Below are 21,383 nucleotides of genomic sequence, written 5' to 3'. Positions count from 1 at the left end.
GTGCTGCTATGAACATGGGGGTGCATGTGTCCCTTTGAAACAGCACACCCATATCCCTTGGATAAATGCCTAGTAGTGCAATTGCTGGGTCGTAGTGTAGTTCTATTTTTAGTTTTTTGAGAAACCTCCATACTGTTTTCCAGAGTGGCCGCACCAGCTTGCATTCCCACCAGCAGTGCAAAAGAGATCATCTTTCTCCACATCCTCGCCAACATGTGTTGTTGCCTGAGTTGTTAATGTTAGCCATTCTGACAGGTGTCAGCTGGTATCTCCTTGTGGTTTTGATTTGTATTTCCCTGATGATGAGCAATATTGAGCATTTTGTCATGTGTTGGCTGGCCATCTGGATGTCTTCTTTGGAGAAGTGTCTATTCATGTCTTTTGCCCATTTCTTCCCTGGATTATTTGTTCTTTGGGTGTTGAGTTTGATAACATCTTTGTAGATTTTGGATACTAACCCTTTATCTGATATGTCATTTGCAAATCTCTTCCCATTCTGTCAGTTGCCTTTTAGTTTTGCTGATTGTTTCCTTCGCTGTGCAGAAGCTTTTTATTTTGATGAGGTTCCAGTAGTTCATTTTTGCCTTTGTTTCCCTTGCCTCTGGAGACGTGTTGAGTAAGAAATTGCTGCGGGAAAGGTCAAAGCAGGTTTTTGCCTGCTTTCTCCTCGAGGATTTTGATGGATTCCTGTCTGACATTGAGGTCTTTCATCCATTTTGAGTTTATTCTTGTGTATGGTGTAAGAAAGTGGTCCAGGTTCATTCTTCTGCATGTCGCTGTCCAGTTTTCCCAGCACCACTTGCTGAAGAGACTGTCTTTATTATTCTTTCCTGCTTTGTCAAATTTAGTTGCCAATACGTTTGTGGGTCCATTTCTGGGTTCTCTATTCTATTCCATTGATCTGAGTGTCTGTTCTTGTGCCACCATGCATTATATTTAAAACCATAACTTCATGATAATGAAAATGGTCATTGGTCACCTTCAGAGAATGATAGCAAATCAATTTTTATCTTGAAAACTGATAAAGGGACATAATCATTTATTTTCCCTTTTCTATATGTACTATACCACTGAGTAATCAAATAGATGAAAGTATCTGTTTTTAAAGGTGTGCCAACTAATAAGTAATATAAATGAGTTGAGCATTTTAATGAACTAATGGATCTATAAATTGAGACTCAACAGCTGGCAACATCTCCCAAAGAGACAAAGGCACTTTCCTTGCCGCCTGGTAAAAGAAGACGGTCTTGCAGGACAGATGGTGCCTGAGTCTGAGGGAGCCACTGGACTCAGCTGCCAGTCTGAGCTGCGCCAGAATCCACCATCTGCAAACCTGGGCTGTAGGAAACCCTGCAGAAGTGGCCTAGGTTCTCCGTTCTCCCAACTCCCATGGAGGCAAGTGAGAAAGAGAAAGGAACAGAGGTGGGCCCTGTGGGGACGAAGCTTTAGAGTAAGACCAGCCATGGGCTGAGGACCGGGAGGAGGCAGAGCACAGGGCTCTAGGGCAGTGAGGCTTCTCCGTGTGACTGCAGCGATGAACACATGTCATCCTACCTCCGTCCAAACCCATAGAACATCCAATGCCAGGAGAAACCTGTGGGCCCTGCGTGATGGCAGCGTGTCCATGTGGGCTCATCACTTGGAACAAAAGTGACCTCTGTCAGGAGTATTGATGATGGGAGGCGGGGCCTACACAGGAGATCTCTGCACCTTTCCTTCAGTTTTGCTGTAAACCCTACACTACCCTAAAGAAAAAGTAAACATTTAAAAAAGGAGTAGGTAGAATGAAAGTGTACTGCCTGGGCCTGTACTGTTGGGTAACGAATCTTTCACAAGCACAAGGGAGCCCTTCCTTGAGGGGTCAGGACCCTGGTTGGCACCAGGGGACAAGGGGTGGAGAACAAGACAGGGCGCAAGGATGGGCCTCTATTGTCATTCCAAAGGTGCTATCCTTGTAGTAAATCACTGAGCTAAACATGTGTGTTGTACTCTTTTTGGTATCTGTGATCTATTAAAAATAAAAGAGTTACAAGTGGTTGAATTCCAGAGAAGGTGAACCCTCTAATGGACTCAGTAACTGGCAGATGAAAGGTGCAAGGTTTGGGACCAGTGTCAGGTCTACAAGCAAGAAGTTGGGTTAATTCAGATCCACCCATCCTTCATCTGTTAGGATGTGAAATACATTTGTCTTCAGGTTTTGTCTCACTTCTAAAAGCTACTGCGTCATCCTCCGTGAGTTAGGACTTGGCTGGAGCACAGATCTGGTGGGGGTCCACAGGAAGAGGCAGGCAGTGGGAGGTGGGGTGTGGGGGCCACGGCGGGGCTGCAGACCCTGGGCAAAGCCAGGCTGAGAGTGACACGTGGAGGAACTTCAAGGGGGCCAGGGGGTGCCAGCAGGAGGCCTTTTCGCCTAACCCTGTTGCTCCTGGCCACCTGTACAGGCGACCTCTTCCAAGCAGACATATATGAGACCCCGGTGTCCCCACACTGGGCTCCCCTTCACAGGATCTTTGAGACTAGAATGCTCTCAAGAACTCTACTTTCCAGTGGCTTATGGTGTCGTATATTATGCTTGTCAAACGTACAGTGACTTTTCCTTTGCATTTTGATCAGAACCTTTCCAAATATGTTCATCCTTTTACAGTTACTGAGTGGCCTTGAAGACTTCTCTATATTCAACAGGCGGCCCCGGCCTTTGCCTGATAGGAGTACTGATTTGTAAATTTGCAAATTCAGGCTGCCTATAAATGTTCCGGTGCCTTCTAAAGGTTGCCTTGAAAAGCGAACACAGTTTCCACAATTGTTCTTCGCAAGGCCCCATCACATGGCCAAAGCACACTTGCCCACTTGGAGGTCTTTGCTGCCGTGAAAGACCCACCCAGCCTACAAATGCCCTGAGGTAGGGTGCCTGCCCCTGGCTGGGACCAATTCAGCCTTCACCACCGTAAAAATACAAAGTGACTCCCTTGCTTTCCATGTGTTCTCACTGGTTTTCAGTTGATTTGCTGTTCTCCAAATTGGAAAGTCCATGGACACTTTCCTTTCAATCATGTAACTGGAATGGAGGTCCCCTCTTCTTCCCTGTCCTGCGCCCCCACACTGACCCACATGGTGACTGAAGCTTCAATAGCTTGGCGTGAAGAAAGCAAGATATTATATGGCCCTTGAGAATCACACAGGGGGGCAAGGGTTTTGGCAACAACCGTGAATAATTCTGCAGGTTTCTCCTGACTCTTTTTTTATTAATTTGCTGACTTTCCTAATTTACACAGTGACTCGTGTTTCATATGGAGTTCTTCCTGGGACAAAATTATGCTGACAATGAACACACTGTGCAGGAGAGGTGATCTGGACTTGAAAACAGTGTTTCTTCTGAAAGCCTACCTGTGTTTCAGCAGAAATAGAAAAGCTACTGAACCAAACAACAGACAAGGGTCACGGTCTCTGCTTTGACCTCAGGCAAGGGGCTCAATGGGAAGGGAGGGAGAGCAGGACCTGAGTTTTTTGAGTAGCAATTCTAAAAAGCCACCTGTGCTTTATTTCCTAGATTTGAAACACTTTATCAAAAGTTTGACCAATTTGTTCGATTGCTGGAGAGGCTTTTTAGGAAATCACTTTCTAAGCTTTGTAGGAGCACATAGAAGCCAATGGTAATGTCTTAACCACCTTTTGGAAATACACATTTACTCTCTTTTCTGTGGGAGACTGAAAATACATTTCCAGGTATTTAAAATTTTTTTAATTTTTTTTTTTTTTCAGAGAGAGAGAGAGAAACAGAATGTGAGCAAGGGAGGGGCAGAGAGAGAGGGAGACACAGAATCCAAAGCAGGGTCCAGGCTCCTAGCTGTCAGCACAGAGCCTGATGCAGGGCTCAGACCCACAAACCATGAGATTATGACCTGAGCCAAAGTCAGCACTTAACTGACTGAGCCACCCAGGCACCCCTTCCTGGCTGTCTAAAGACATGATGGGTATAAGTCTACTTGGTCCACTAAATAAGATGCTCAAAAGTATAGGAGCCATGAGGATTTCAGAAAACTAGTCAAATTAGGCATCCCAGGTGACATTCTGACCAAATTTATCTTAAAAGCATTCGTGAAAACTGCAATTTTGAACAAAGATTCTCTCTGATGTGGTGTGGACCCCAGAAACACACAGGGCACCAATTTCCAAGCCAGGCTACACAGACTAATTACTCAGAAGCAGATTGGACTGCAGGCCTCAACTCTGCCCAGGACAGCAATGGCTCTACAGGGGGTGAGCTACTGATGGAACAGGTGGTGGTGGTGGTGGTGGCTGCGGTGAGGCCCTGGGTGGTGGTGGTGAGGCCCTGGAGGTGGAGCCCCATAGGCTTGTTGTTGAGAGGAGGTCCCTGTGCAGCCAGTCCCTCCCCTCGGAGGGCCTGCCTTTGGGGACCACAAGTGCACTAGGACCGCGGTGTGGGAAGCGTTCATAGTCCAGGCAGTGCATCTGCAGCCCAGGGTCCTGTGTCTTCTCACACACGGGATCCTCTGCGTCACATCACAGCCCCACCGTACAGGTGTGTTCACTGACGTGGTTTGTCTCTGGTGCTTTGTTTCCTTCTCACTTTTTTTCTTTTCCCCCTTCCCATATGTTCATCTATTTTCTATAAGTTTGATCATGTGATTTTTTTTGGATACTGGCTATTGACCACTTTTATTATATACTACTTGGAAGAATATCAGCCCTTCCAAGAACATCTATGCTTGTATTTCCATTAAATATATATGCATCTGTTTTTTAAAAATAAAAATGGTATCATTCTATACAAAGTTTTTGATTAAAAAATTTAACGATACTGGAAATCTTCCATACAATTCATTAAAATCGACCTCAAGTTTCACTGTATTCCATTTTATGGCAGTATGTTCGTTTATTTGACCAAAGTCTTTTTCATGAGTATTTCTATCATTTCCAACAGATGTGAGGGGTTATTCTTCTATGACTTCAGTTATATTATTTATTGAAAAGTTAATTTTTTATTTCAATACATTTATTACCATTTAAATTTTATCTTTTCATATGCTCACTGATCATTTAATTATTTTCAGTGAAATTACTTTTGTCCTTTGTCCATCCTGATTTGCCTTTCCTTTTGTTTGTTGATTTATAAAAAGCCCTTTGCATATTAATGTAATTGGTCATTTTTCTGTCATATTTCTTGAAAACACTTTTTGTCAGTTTTACATTATATTCTAGCTTTGTTGATGATATTTTTAAAAATAATGTAGAAATTTAAAATTTTTATGTGGTCAAATCTGTCCTATTTTTCTTTATAGTTTTCATAGTTTGGATTGTTTATAATTTTTCTGCTTCAAGATTATAACATCAATTCTCTCATGTTTTCTTAATGTACTTTTACTATTTCATTTGTTTAAATCATTTGTCAAACTGGAATTTATTTTGGTATAAAGAGTGAAATGGAACTCAGCACAAACTACTGAACAGTCCGCTTCTTCCCAGTGATCTGAAGTGATGTTTTATGATACCAAGTCTCATATGTACTTGGATGTCTGTCTGGCAGCGAAAGTACTTTAGTGGTATGTCATTTCTACAATAACAGGGAAAATTTTCCTGGGGATTTTCCTTGCTTAGAGGACTCAGCAGTCCCTCCCGCCTCCTGCCAGCCAGCCTTCCTCTCCTCAGTTTCCTGGGGACCATAAAGCAGCCACCCCTGTGAGGCTGAGGTGGCTCCTAAGGGACTCTGCATGCATGACCCTTTCTCAGGGCACTACAGAGCCCGCCTTACCTCACGCCTCTCCAGGTTTCAATGTTTAGGGTGAAGGGCAGAGGGCCTCCCAGGTGGGGGCACATGGCTGGTGATGAGGCACATTTATGCACCTAGAGCGGTCAGCTGTGAGGGGATGCTCCCTAAGCCTTCTCCACCCAGTCACATCTAAGAGCAACAAAGGGACACCTCAGGCCCCCACATACAGCCACCTTGTCCTCCTCTCCTTTCTTAGCATCTCCCCGTGATGTCTGTCCCAAGGATGCTGTCACACCCCTTCCTGGCCACAGAGGTCACCTCCTCCAGGGACATCACCTCTGGACACGCCCAAAGCTGCCATGGCGGCCTTCTTCAGCTGGGCACTGCCCTATCCTTGAGGCTGGCATTTTTGGCTCCTCGTGTGGTGCTGCCTTACCCAGGGTGGGTGGACGCCCTGCAGGATGCATCCTCCAGTCAACGCATCACCCGGTTGTCCTAATCCATTTTGGAAATGAATGGGAAGAAGGCAGGCCCTCTCAACGCCCCTTCCCGAAGACAATTTCTTCACTCCAAAGACCAACTTTGGTTTCTTCTGCAAGAAGACTGCACAAACCCAAAAACGTCTTAAATTCTCAGAGAGCACACCTTCCGGTTCCAGCTGGACTTCCCTTTCGGCACTGCCTGCGCAAATACGTTATGAAAGGAACAACCTCACAGACAATATAACAAATACACTTGGACACAACTGACTCCTCCAAAATAGTACCAAAAGTTTAATGATATAAATTTGGCACCACGATTATTGGCAACATTCAAAGTGAATGCTTCATTTTCAGAGTGACTAAAAGGCTTTCCTTCAATGCAACGGTAGGAATGAGCTAAAACAAATGATAGTTACCACAGAATATGTACCGAAATTGAAACCGTTATGAAGATCAAATGTAACATGACATGGTTCAAGAATTGTGGAGTTCTTGAAAATGCAACATACACAAGGTTTTAATAAAATTATATTTAAGTGATTAATAAATTGTTAAATTAAGAAATTATTAAAACATTGTTTTGATTGTATTTAAAATATTTGAAGTTTCTCATGGCTAGACTCTAATGTAGCTAGGACGGTAATTCAGATTTCCTCAGTTCTGCCCAGTGTTTTGTCCTGGCACTAGATTGTCTCCCATTCACCTAGTAATAATAATAACTGGAATTATTTCATGAGAGATTAGGGTGTAGGAGTCTAGTAAATTAACGAGAACATCTCTAATAAATTTGAAATAATGATTTTGTTCTTAGGACGCTATACTGAGAAAATGTTTAATACACAATTTCTGCAGAACGCCAGCCCCACGAAATGCATTGGGGGAAAATGGCCTTCCAGGTCAAGGACACTTGATGATGCCTACTGCTATGTTCACATGTGTTACAGCACACATGAACACATTAGATGTTTCCAGAAATCCTGCAATAATGTTATTTAACGCTAGTTTATCCAAATTTGATTCACTGTAGAAGATTTTGCCTTAATACCTGTTACGATCCCATGAATCAATAGTTCACAAAAATCCTTATTTATAAACTCTGCTTTAAATTAACCTTTTAGTGGCACCTGGGTGGCTCAGTCAGGTAAGCATCTGACTCTTGGTTTTGGCTCAGGTCATGATCTCACAGTTTCATCAGTTCAAGCCCTGGGTCAGGCTCTGTGCTAACAGCATGGAGCCTACTTGGGATTCTCATTTTCTCTCTCTCTCTCTCTCTCTCTCTCTCTCCTTCTCTCACTGCCCCTCCCCTGCTCACACTGTCTCTGTCTCTCTCAAAATAAATAAATAAGCTTAAAATTTTTTTAACAAAATAAAAGTCTGTTTTAAAAAAATGCACTGAGGGGCTCCTGGGGGGCTCAGTCAGTTGAGCATCTGACTTCAACTCAGGTCATGATCTTGTGGTTTGAGCCCACGTTGGGCTCTGTGCTGACAGCTCAGAGCCTGGAGCCTGCTTCAGATTCTGTGTCTCCCTCTTTCTCTGCCCCTCCCCTACTAGTGTTGTGTAACTATCTGAAAAATAAACAAACATTAAAAAACATTTTTAAAAATTAAAAATGCACCAAAGAGGCCAGAAATCTACAGAGCCAACACAAAGTGATGCTCATGTAAGACCCAGGTATAATCGAGATATGAAACATGATTGTTCTAGAGAAGCTGAGCTTCCAGAAGACACTTCTTCTTGAGCACCTATTATATGCTTACCTGCTGCTCAGTCATATGCATTAGCTGCTATAACTACTAAGTAATCTGACAGCAAAGTCACTGCTCTCAGGGTAGCATCAGTCTTATGGCAGTAAAGCTAACAAATTAATGTCAACAGAATGATGATATAAATAGGAGCATCTCCCAGAACAGGTACCGTGGAACACCTATTCTGGTGGTTACGCACAGCTCTTATTTGTGAAAGGGTCTGTGTAAGTTTGGGAAATGCCAGCTTGGCAAACATTAATGGGCATCTTTACTGAAAGATTTCTCTGAGTCCATGTGCATTTTAAAGGTCTAAGAGGGTGACATAGTGAGCAATGTTTACCATCATGTTTGACCACAGGAAGAGTTCCTTGGGGAGACACTAGGGCAGATGCTTGTGTCCAGAATCAGCGCTAAGTTGGTGGTAGAGATTAATCAATAATTTGCATTCTAGACAGGCTCCAGAGTGTAGGAGGTCTGGAGGAACGGACTGTGTCACTGAGAGGGTGTAGGTGGAGAAGGGAGCGAGCACAAGGCAGTAGGGTCTTCTGCTGCCAGCTGCAGAGCAAGGACAAGAAATCCCGGCACAGATGCTAACTCTGTATGAGGCTGAAAGACAGTGGGGTGAGTAGACAGAAAAAAGAGACTGAGAGATTTTCAAAGGAACCAATCAATCTCACTGATGGATTTCCAGCATCAGTGGCAGCGTCTATGGCAGCATCTGGCACAAAGTAGGAATCTGAGTGAGTGAGTGTAGGATTGAACTGAGCTCTGGAATAGTGGGGACCAACTCTGTAGACATGAGGAATATGGCCAGGGTCTCCTGGGATCCGGATGGCTGGAAAGAAGAAATGGTGGTCCATGTGGAAGAGGACATCATGAATACTTCCATTTCTTCTAAGGTAACATTGCCCTTCTATCAAGATCCACAATCATCTTACAAGAAGTTAGTTATTTCTGTGTCTTTCTGCCTTGAATAGGTTACCTTTCATTGAGTCCCAACCATGAAGTAGCACTGGCAGCCGCATAACACATGCTTGAGATAACACTCTTGAGGTTTACACTGTCTGATGGATCAGGACATTGAGGTTCAGGTGTTGTTAAGTCATCTTCCTGACCCTTAGTTAAGAGATAGAACTAGGATTTGGTGGTTGTTTTTTTTGTTTTTTGTTTGTTTGGGTTTTTTTTGTTTGTTTGTTTGTTTGTTTAGGATTTGAATTCATACAAATTAGATTCCAAAGCCTGTGGTCTTAACTGTGGTGTCATCTTAGCCAATGAGCCCTTTGGGGAAGGTTAAGGGCAGGGTCTGGCACCACGAAGAACTCTGTTGGATTTTCCTACGAACCCTATGACATGGCTGGCACCGTGCCCTATGAGATCTGAATGCAGCCAGCGGTTACTGAAGAAATGAAGAAACCAAGCACATACATGGAACTATGTGCTCACAGGGTTTCCTTGAGGCTTTGGCACCAGTGGGTCTAGAGCACAGGGTAGGAACTGGGAATTACTAGGAAATATTTCTGAATAATTATGAAAGCCCAATCTCAGAGTTTAGGTTTGATTCTTATTGCAGTTAAGCTAACAAATAATGTCAACAGAATGATATAAATAGGAAAGAGGGAGTCATGAAAGAAAATGAAAAAGGGTGTGTCCAAGGTGGATCAGCTTGGGAAAGCTATGAAATAGGACTAGAACTCAGAAAATATTCCCTGAAAGAAATGGTACATTAATGAATGGAGGTAGAACTTTTGGAGGGAAATGAACCTGTATATAAGAGTAACCACGTGAAGGTAATGCTCACTTCGGCAGCACATATTCTAAAATTGGAATGATACAGAGAAGATTAGCATGGCCCCTGCAAAAGGATGACACGCAAATTCATGACGCTTCCACATTTTTTTGCTCTTCACAGATGACATGATGTTCTATATGGAAAACCCAAAAGATTCCACCAAAAAACTGCGAGAACTGATCCATGAATTTGGCAAAGTTGCAGGATATAAAATCAACGCACAGAAATCGGTTGCATTGCTATTCACCAACAATGAAGCAACAGAAAGAGAAATCAAGGAACGGATCCCATTTGCAGTTGCACCAAAAACCATAAAATACCTAGGAATAAATCTAGCCAAAGAGGTGAAAAATGTATACGCTGAAAACTACAGACAGCTTATGAAAGAAATTAAAGAAGACACAAAAAAATGGAAAAAGATTCCATGCTCCTGGATAGGAAGAACAAATATTGTTAAAAGGTCGATACTGGGGCACCTGGGTGGCTCAGTCAGTTGAGCGTCTGACTGGCTCAGGTCATGATCTCGCAGTTTGTGACTTCAAGCCCCCCGTCAAGCTCTGTGCTGGCAGCTCGGAGCCTGGAGCCTGCTTCGGATTCTGTGTCTCCTCCTCTCTCTGTTCTTCCCCGCTCATGCCCTGTCTCTCTCTGTCTCTCAAAAATGAATAAGCGTTAAAAAAAATTTTTTTTTTAATTTTTAAAAAAAGGTCAATACTATCCAAAGCAATCTACATATTCAATGCAATCCCTATCAAAATAATACCAGCATTCTTCACAAAGCTAGAACAAATAATCCTAAAATTTGTATGGAACCAGAAAAGCCCCCAAATAGCCAAAGCAATCTTGAAAAAGAAAACAAAGCAGGAGGCATCACAATCCCAGACTTCAAGCTATACTACAAAGCCGTCATCATCAAGACAGTATGGGACTGGCACAAGAACAGACACTCAGATCAATGGAACAGAACAGAGAACCCAGAAATGGACCCACAAATGTATGGCCAACTAACCTTTGACAAAGCAGGAAAGAATATCCAATGGAATAAAAACAGTCTCTTCAACAAGTGGTGCTGGGAAAACTGGACAGCAAGATGCAGAAGAATGAACCTGGACCACTTCCTTACACCATACACAAAAATAAACTCAAAATGGATGAAAGACCTAAACGTAAGACAGGGAGCCATCAAAATCCTAGAGGAGAAAGCAGGCAAAAACCTCTTTGACCGTGGCCACAGCAACTTCTTACTCAACACGTCTCCAGAGGCAAGGGAAACAAAAGCAAAAATGAACTACTGGGACCTCATCAAAATAAAAAGCTTCTGCACAGCAAAGGAAACAATCAGCAAAACTAAAAGGCAACCGACAGAATGGGAAAAGATATTTGCAAATGACATATCAGATAAAGGGTTAGTATCCAAAATCTATAAAGAACTTATCAAACTCAACACCCAGAGAACAAATAATCCAGGGAAGAAATGGGCAAAAGACATGAATAGACATTTCTCCAAAGAAGACATCCAGATGGCCAACCGACACATGAAAAAAATGCTCAACATCACTCATCATCAGGGAAATACAAATCAAAACCACAAGGAGATACCAGCTGACACCTGTCAGAATGGCTAACATTAACAACTCAGGCAACAACACATGTTGGCGAGGATGTGGAAAGAGGATCTCTTTTGCATTGTTGGTGGGAATGCAAGCTGGTGCGGCCACTCTGGAAAACAGTATGGAGGTTCCTCAAAAAGCTAAAAATAGAACTACCCTACAACCCAGCAATTGCACTACTAGGCATTTATCCAAGGGATACAGGTGTGTTCTTTCGAAGAGACACATGCACCCCCATGTTTATAGCAGCACTATCAACAATAGCCAAAGTATGGAAAGAGCCCAGATGTCCATTGATGGATGAATGGATAAAGAAGATGTGGTATATATATATATATATATATATATATATATATATATACACACACACACACATACACACAATGCAGCATTACTTGGCAATCAAAAAGAAGGAAATTTTGCCATTTGCAACTACATGGATGGAACTAGAGGGTATTATGCTAAGCAAAATTAGTCAGAGAAAGACAAAAATCATATGACTTCACTCATGCGAGGACTTTAAGACACAGAACAGATGAACACAGGGAAGGGAAGCAAAAATAATATAAAAACATGGAGGAGGACAAAATATAAGAGACTCATAAATATGAAAAACAAACAGAGGGTTGCTGGAGGGGGTGTGGGAGGGGGGATGGGCTAAATGCGTAAGGGGCATTAAGGAATCTACTCCTGAATCATTATTGCCCTGTATGCTAACTAACTTGCATATACATTTTTAAAATTAAATTTTAAAAAAGTAACCATTTGAGGGTACATTGCTTAAATGGGGTCTTCAGAATCCATGAAGTCCTTTGATACCTGCTCTGGGATCTCTACCTGCTTGAGAAACACATTTCTAGTGGAAAGATGAGGATTATCCCACATCTCTTAACTCATGCTCATGATGAGTTGGTTTTTTTTTTTTTTTTAACATTTATTTATTATTGAGAGACAGACACAGACCATGAGCAGGGGAGGGGGCAAGAGATGGAGAGACACAGAATCTGAGGCAGGCTCCAGGCTCTGAGCAGTCAGCACAGAGCCCGACGCCGGGCTCGAACTCACATACCACGAGATCATGACCTGAGCCCAAGCTGGATGCTCAACCGACTGAGCTACCCAGGCACCCACCGCATGATGAGTTTGTTTTTTTTTTTTCTTGCGTCTGGTCAGAGTACTTTACTCAACTGCTACATAACATGATGAGTTATTTTTAAGTTGAATGTCAGGAAGAAAATACCTCTCCTCTGTAGTGTTATTTCACAATTAAAAGGCGTTTTCTTGAACTAGATGTTGGTCTCTCAGTAAGAACTGCTCGGGGCCCTGGAATCTTTGAGGACTCTGACTTCTCAATTTGATGGCACTGGTCTAAGTGGCTGTCATAGCAATTCAGGCACCAGGGAGATAGAGCTGGAGAAACTACAGTCAAAACAGCTCCTGAAGGAAGATGTCAAAAAACACGTTGCTTTGCACTGAGTAGCCCGTGGGCCTGAGCACATCTAGCTCTCACTGGGAACCGCCCTCACCAGAAACGCGCCCTCACAGGGAACTGCCCTCGCCAGGAACACGCCCTTGCCAAAAAACGCGTCCTCGCCAGGAACAGCCCTCAGGAGAAACACGCCTCCACTGGGAACCGCCCTCGCCAGAAACACGCCCTCACAGGGAGCCCCCCCCTCACCGGGAACCGCCCTTCCCAGGAACAGGAACCGCCCACACCGGGAACCTGCCCTCCCAGAAACACGCCCTCGCCAGGAACCGCCCTCGCCAGAAACACCCTTCACCGGGAACTGCCCTCGCCAGAAACTTGCCCTCACAGGGAACCGCCCTCTACGAACCGCCCTCTCCAGGAACCGCCCTCATGAGAAACACGCCATCACCAGGAACACACCCTCTCCAGGAACACCCTTCACCGGGAACAGCCCGCACCAGAAACACGCCCTCACAGGGAACCGCCTTTATCGGGAACCGCCCTTGCCAGGAACCACCCTCACTGGGAACCGCCCTCACCGGGAACCGCCCTCACCGGGAACTGCCCTCGCCGGGAACCGCCCTCGCCAGAAACGCCCTCACAGGGAACCGCCCTCGCCAGGAACCGCCCTCGCCAGAAACACGCCCTCACAGGGAACCGCCCTCATCAGGAACACGCCCTCTTTGGGAACAGCCCCCACCAGAAACGCGCCCTCACCAGGAACCGCCTTTATCGGGAACCACCCTTGCCAGGAACCACCCTCACCGGGAACCGCCCTCACCGGGAACCGCCCTCACCGGGAACCGCCCTCGCCAGGAACCGCCCTCGCCAGAAACGCCCTCACAGGGAACCGCCCTCGCCAGAAACACGCCCTCACAGGGAACCGCCCTCATCAGGAACACGCCCTCTTTGGGAACAGCCCCCACCAGAAACGCGCCCTCACAGGGAACCGCCGTTATCGGGAACCGTCCTTGCCAGGAACCACCCTCACTGGGAACCGCCCTCACCGGGAACCGCCCTCGCCAGAAACACGCCCTCACAGGGAACCGCCCTCGCCAGGAACCGCCCTCGCCAGAAACACGCCCTCACAGGGAACCGCCTTTATCGGGAACCGCCCTTGCCAGGAACCACCCTCACCGGGAACCGCCCTCGCCGGGAACCGCCCTCGCCAGAAACGCCCTCACAGGGAACCGCCCTCGCCAGGAACACGCCCTCACAGGGAACCGCCCTCATCAGGAACACGCCCTCTTTGGGAACAGCCCCCACCAGAAACGCGCCCTCACCAGGAACCGCCTTTATCGGGAACCGCCCTTGCCAGGAACCGCCCTCACCGGGAACCGCCCTCGCCAGGAACCGCCCTCGCCAGAAACACGCCCTCACAGGGAACCGCCCTCGCCAGGAACCGCCCCCGCCAGAAACGCCCTCACCGGGAACCGCCCTCGCCAGGAACACGCCCTCTTTGGGAACAGCCCCCACCAGAAACACGCCCTCACAGGGAACCGCCTTTATCGGGAACTGTCCTTGCCAGGAACCACCCTCACTGGGAACCGCCCTCACCAGGAACCGCCCTCGCCAGGAACCGCCCTCGCCAGAAACACCCTCACAGGGAACCGCCCTCATCAGGAACACGCCCTCTTTGGGAACAGCCCCCACCAGAAACGGGCCCTCACCAGGAACCGCCCTTATCGGGAAACGCCCTTGCCAGGAACCACCCTCACTGGGAACCCGCCCTCACTGGGTACCGCCCAGCCCTCTGCTCTGCTGGGACTATTTTGCCAGAAGAGAGGTATGGGTTGTCTCTCTCCACTGCTCCATTGTCTTCTGAACCCACAACAGAAACAAAGCCCTTAACTTGTCTATGACATATACAGTTCAAGAGGGAAAGGCTTACACGGAAACAGAAAAGACTGAGCTTTGACATCATTCTCCTCCTTTTAAGCCTCACAATGTATCTCTAGTGGATTGAAGTTGTTCACCTTCTTTGACATTAGCTAAGGATGTGGTGAGACCCTGCTGTAAAACGAATGTAGTCTCATTCAAAAGCAAAGGTATGTGATGATTTTGGTGGGTCTCACCCCGTATCGCAATTCAATAGTTGGTCAACACAAGAGGGACGCAAGGAGAAAAATTATACTTGTAACTCCAGCATTAGGAAGGAAACTTCTGAATAGAACACCCCTGCTCTACAGATGTGTGTGTCTACTCTTTTTATAGGCAGTTTTAAGAAGAATGCATTCCAGGACATGGTCTTATAAACCATCCAAGACTATTTATTCCTTCATTTAAGACAGGTGCATTTTCCCATTTGGGGTGTGACAAACTGTGGTGTTCACTCATTATATTTTCCCTCTGGTCTCTCTTTCCCTTGTTTTTGAAGACTCTCCAAAAGACGAAACGACCTGATATGTAAAAGGTCTCCTCTCTGAGAAGACTAGCTGTGAGAAACACATATCCATTTCCAATGACGTCAAAATGGCTCATAAAGATTGAGTGATGAATGGGAGCAGCAAGGAAGGGGCTGATACAAAGCAGTGTCAGTGTGTCCACTCAGAGAAACACACGCATTTTTTACTGATGGCCATTTTTGTACAGCCTCATTCGTGGTAGTGATTCATCACATACCCAAACCAGTCTGCAATCGCTCATCACCGGCCATCTTCCCTGAAAAGTGATTATCTGGAGATTTAAAACCCAGTGTTCTGTGCCAAATGGGCTGAAAAACCTTTAGATGAGGATCCTGATTTGGAGACTCTTCTGAAGTAGTGGTTTGTGGCAGTGGTGCCCAGAGGCTGGGCCTTGAGGCCACCCTCACTCTGGGGCCAGTGGGCACTCCCACTCCTGGGAGGGCTGGCCGTGATAGTCCATTCATGTGTGGCATCTTTAACCTAAGGCAACCCCCACCCTTATTCCTTAATAGTCTTTCCAAGTATCAGTCAGCAGACGCCTCTGCTGTGCACTCAGCTTGGGCTGTCAGCAAATAATAAACAGTGTAGATCTAAACATAGAAGGAACAGGGTTTCTTCTCCATGGAGATCCAGATCTATGCGTGTGTCTGTCACCTGCTTCTTCAAGAGCTGCTACCGCACCCTGCTGGCTCCTCACGCTATCTGTGCCTGGGACAGCCGGGTCCCTCTGGCTGTCAAAGTCCTCATGCTGCACTGATAAGATTTTTTACTTAAACATTTAAAAAGTAGAAGTCAGAGAATGCAGGACATAAATGACCATCTGAGAAACAGCATTTTCTCTCCTGTGTGCCCTTCTGCTTTTCCCTTTGGTCCTAGAACATTCAGGAATTTAGGAGGATCCAGGAAGGCTCAGAGTCACAGGCAACAGGGACACCCTGCTGCTCTTCATCACGTCATGAACAAGAGATGAGTCAGACTGTGGGCTATTCTAGGTCTGCACATCTTGGATTGTAGGTGGTTCTAAATCTGTCCCAGGTTCTCATCCCAGCCTTGGAATTCCACCCTTCAGAAGCGGGACAGGGGCTGCACCTCTGTAAACAGAGGTGGTCCCATCCTTTATTTTTTAAAAAAATTTTAATGTTTATTTATTTTTGAGAGAGAGAGAGAGACAGAGCACAAGTCGGGGAGGGACAGAGGGAGAGAGGGAGACACACAATCCAAAGCAGGCTCCAGGCTCTGAGCTGTCAGCACTGAGCCTGACAAGGGGCTTGAACCCATGAACTGTGAGATCACAACCTGAGAAGTTGGATGTTCAACCGACTGAGCCACCAAGGCACCCCAAGATGGCCCCATCCTTGACAGTGAGTCTGTGCTTAGTGAATCCGACACTCTGAGAGACTAAAATTTTATGAGATTTTCACAGTTAAAGATGCTGAGAAGTGCCTTGCTCAGTGACTACACAGTTGGAAACAAGAAATTACATCCTTTAGAATGACAATATTTGTCCAAATAAAGCACCACACCTTCAATGGAATAAAGACACAGAAATACTTTTAGAATAATGGTTTATCCATGGAGAAATTCCTTGAATGAGACAAAGTATCCAACACAATTACCTACCAGAGATTTCTTACAAAGAAGAGGTATAGGAGGGGTAAATATGGTAGAACAGCATGGAAGGTTTTTTTTGCATCTCATGTCCATGAAATACAAGCAGATCAATAGTAAACTATCCTGCACACCTAGAAAACTGATTTGAAGATTAACACAACAATCTGCCCAACAGTTCTGAACCACAGCAACTTGCCAGGTATGCAGCATGGAGAAGTAAAGTGAGGGAGAGAGAAGCTATGGAGGGCAGGGAGCTGTTTTTGCTTGCAGAGAGAGGATGGAGACTGGGATGGGGGAGAGTATGGGAAAAGCACCCCCTCCCCCAAAAGGAACTGGAGAGAAGGTGTGAAAGAGGAAACAGCCACAGGGACTGAACAAAAAAAGGAGAAAGGAGAAGGTTTCAATTCCATTAAGACTCTATAAACAGGGGGAGTGAAGAGTCTGAAACATCACAGCTCAATACCTGGCGATGCTCTGGTGGGAAGGGTGAATCCCCAAGAGCAGAGTGAGGTCTGAGGGTCCTTGGGTCACACAGGGAGAGGCGGTTCCCCTGATGGAAGTACATTTGGTAGAGGCTGTGTAGTCACCCCACAGGCAAAGGTCCCAGCAGACCCTGGAGAACAGCCACATTCGCTGGTGCTGGAACAAGGATGTTAAGGGGGAAGCCTGGCGCCAAGTGTGTGTTGATAGTCCATAATCCCTGAAATGCTGCTGCTACACGATCACGTGAACTTTTTCTGGGGCTGGCTGGCACCCATCCACAAGCTCTCACCATCAGCAGCAGCACGGCCCTACAAATGTTCCCCAGTATGGCTGGCACCTGGCCATTGCTTGGTGAGACCCTCACACAGAGGGGCAGAATGGGTCAAAGCTGTAGTCCCTCTGAAATAAGGGGTCGGGAAAAACAGCTCCATCTGAGATAAAACTAAGGAGGGAGATTGCCACCTGGCAATCTGATGGCTTTGTCACACACAGTGTAAAAGCAGGAAGTGGACGGAAGCCAGAGACAAAGGATGGGTGCACAATTGCTGATCTGGGAAAACAGAGTTCCAGTACTAGAAACTGGGTAGTTGGGTGACGCCATTTTCACCACTCCTGGGCATGCGATACACACCTACAAACGCCACAACAATCACCCCAGTAAGCTAAGCAGCACCATCTAGTGGAGAACAGAGTCAATGCACTAAGCCCCGCCCAAGTGGGCCAACCTTGCTCTTCAGGAACACAAGTCTTTCTGCCTCTTTAGTTTATGGACTATAAAGTGCTTCATAGTTTGACTTCTAGGAGAAAACAATGTAATTTTATCCTATTTCAGTCTGTCGCTGGTCCATCTATTCACTTTTTTCTCTTTTTTGTTTCTTTTTCTTGAATACAAAAAAGAGAAAAAAAATTATTTTTATTATCAATTTTTATTAAAAATATTTTTCTGTAATTTTTTTCTACTGTATTTTTTACTTTTTTGTAAATTTTTCAAATTCTATTTTACTTCCATTATTTCATTTTATTCTATTTTATTGCATTCATTTTATCAAAATTTCAAATGTTTACCTTTTGTTCTTGTTTTTTTTTATTCTTCCCTTTTTTCTCTAATCTGTCAAGCTCCTTTCAACAACCAGACCAAAACACACCTAGGATCTAGGATCCTTTATTTGATTGTGTGTGTGTGTGTGTGTGGTGTTTTTTAACTTTTTACTTTTACCTTTTTTTTTTTACCTTATTAATTCCTTTTCTTCCTTCAAAATAATGAAACAAAGGAATTCACCGCAAAAGAAAGAGCAGGAAGAAACAACAGCCAGGACTTAATCAACACAGATATAAGCAAGATGTCTGAACCAGAATTCAGAATACAATAATAAGAATACTAACTGGGGTTGAAAATAGATTAGAATCCCTTTCTGCAGAGATAAAAGAAGTAAAAGCTAGTCAGGATGAAATAACAAATGCTATAACTGATTGCAATCTTGAATGGATGCCATGGTGGCAGGAAGGATGAGACTGAGCAGCAAATAAGTGATATAGAGGACAAACTTAGAGAGAATAATGAAGCAGAAAAAAAGAGGGAGACTAAAAGAGCACGATTTAAGAATTAGAGGAATCAGTGATTCATTACAAAGGAACATCAAAACCATAGGGGTCCCAGAAAATGAAGAGAGAGAAAAAGGGGTAGAAGGGTTGTGTGAGCAAACATAGTGGAAAACTTTCCTAACCTAGGGAAAGACACAGACATCAAAATCCAAGAAACACAGAGGACTCCCATCAGATTCAACAAAAACTGAACATCAACCAGACATATCACCGTCAAATTCACAAAATACACAGGCGAGGAAAGAATCATGAAAGCAGCAAGGGAAAAAAAATCCTTAACCTAGAGGGGAAGATAGATCAGGTTTGCAGCAGGCCTATCCACAGAAACCTGGCATGCCAGAAAAGAGTGGCAGGATATATTCGCTTGCTAAATCAGAAAAATATGCAGCCAAGAATTCTTTATCCAGCAAGGCTGTGATTCTAAATAGAAGGAAAGAGAAAACGTTTCCCAGACAAACAAAAATTAAAGGAGTTTGTGACCACTACACTAGACCTGCAAGAAATTTTAAGGGGTACTCTCTGAGGGGAGAAAAGTCAGGAAAAAAAAAAAAGACCAAAAACAACAAAGACTAGAAAGGCCCAGAGGACACCACCAGAAACTCCAACTCTACAGGCAACATAATGGCAATAAATTCATATCTTTCAGTACTCACTCCCAACGTCAATGGACTAAACACTCCAATCAAAAGACATAGGGTAACAGAATGCATAAGAAAACAAGATCCATCTATATGCTGTTTACAAGATACCCACTTTAGACCTAAAGACATCTTCAGATTGAAAGTAAGGGGATGGGGAATCATCTACCATGTTAATGGTCAACAAAAGAAAGCCAGAGTAGCCACACTTATATCAGACAATCCAGACTTTAAATAAACACTGTAACAAGAGACAAAGAATGGTATTATATAATAAATAAGGAGTCTATCCACCAAGAAGATCTAACAATTGTAAACATTTATGCTCCAAATGTTCAAGCACCCAAATATATAAATCAATTAATAACAAACATAAAGAATCTCATTGATAATAATATCATAATAGTAGGGGACTTCAACACCCCACTCACAGCAATAGACAGAACACCTAAACAGAAAATCAACAAGGAAACAATATCTTTGAATGTCACATTGGACCAGATGTACTTAACAGATATATTCAGAACATTTCATCTAAAGCAGCAGAATACACATTCTTCTCCAGTGCATTTGGAACATTCTCCAGAATAGATCACATACTAGGACACAAATCATCCCTCAACAAGTACAAAAAGATTGAGATAATTGCTTATAATATTTTCATATTTTCAGACCACAAAGATATGAAACTCAAAATCAACCACAAAAAAAAAATTGGAAAGAAAACAAATAGTTGGAGACTAAAGACCATCTACTAAAGAATGAATGGGTTAACCAAGAACTTAAAGAGGAAATTAAAAAGTACATGGAAAACAATGAAAATGATAACACCACAACCCAAACCATCTGGGACACAGCAAAGCTGGTCACAAGAGAGATGTATATCCAGGCCTTTCTAAAGAAGGGAGAAAGGTCTCAGATACACAACCTAACCTTACACCTTAAATAGCTGGAAAAAGAATAGCAGATAAAACCCCAAACCAACAGAAGACAGGAAATAATAATGATTAGAGCAGAAATCAATGCTATCGAAACAAACAAAACAAAACAAAACAAAACAAAAAAACAGATCAATGAAAACAAGAAGCTGGTTCTTTGAAAGAATTAACAAAATTGATTAACCCCTAGCCAGTTTGATCAAAAAGAAAAAGGAAAGGACCCAAATAAATAAAATCAAGAATGAGAGAGGAGAGATCACAACCAACACAACAGAAATACAAACAATAAAAAGAGAATGTTATGAGCAGTAATACACCAATAAAATGGGCAATCTGGAAGAAACGGACAAATTCCCAGAAATATATGAACTACTGAAACTAAAGCCAGAGGAAAGAAAATTTGAACAGACCCATAACCAGTACAGAAATCGAATTAGTAATCAAAAATCTCCCAAAAACAAGAGTCCAGGGCCAGATGGCTTTCGGGGAATTCTACCAAACATTTAAGGAAGAGTTAACACCTATTCTCATAAAGCTTTTCCAAAAAATAGAAATGGAAGGAAAACTTCCAAACTCTTTCTATGAAGCCAGCATTACCTTGATTCCAGAACCAGAGACCCCACTAAAAAGGAGAACTATGGACCAATTTCTCTGATGAACATGGATGTAAAAATCCTCAACAAGATACTAGCCAACCAGATCCAACAATACACTAAAAAAAAGTATTCACCATGACCAAGTGGGATTTATACCTGGGATGCAGGGCTGGTTTGATATCCGCAAAACAATTAATGCGATTCATCACATCAATAAAAGAAAGGACAAGAACCATATGATCCTCTAAATAGATGCAGAGAAAACATTTGACAAAATACATCATCCTTTC

General features: G+C 44.0%; 1 non-coding gene across 1 annotated transcript; it reads left to right on the top strand.

The window, feature by feature from the left end:
* Positions 1 to 9,746: 9,746 nt before the first annotated feature.
* LOC128776729 (U6 spliceosomal RNA) lies at positions 9,747 to 9,853 on the top strand. Its single transcript, XR_008421907.1, has one exon. It is a non-coding gene; the product is annotated as a U6 spliceosomal RNA (small nuclear RNA).
* The last annotated feature ends 11,530 nt before the right edge of the window (positions 9,854 to 21,383 follow it).

This window comes from Panthera pardus, unplaced genomic scaffold (genome assembly GCF_024362965.1).
Source record: "Panthera pardus isolate Hobbes unplaced genomic scaffold, ASM2436296v1 HiC_scaffold_13, whole genome shotgun sequence".
In the NCBI taxonomy this organism is placed as follows: Eukaryota; Metazoa; Chordata; class Mammalia; order Carnivora; family Felidae; genus Panthera; species Panthera pardus.
Note: the sequence above shows the minus strand (reverse complement) of the source record. Positions and strands in the feature narration are given on the sequence as shown.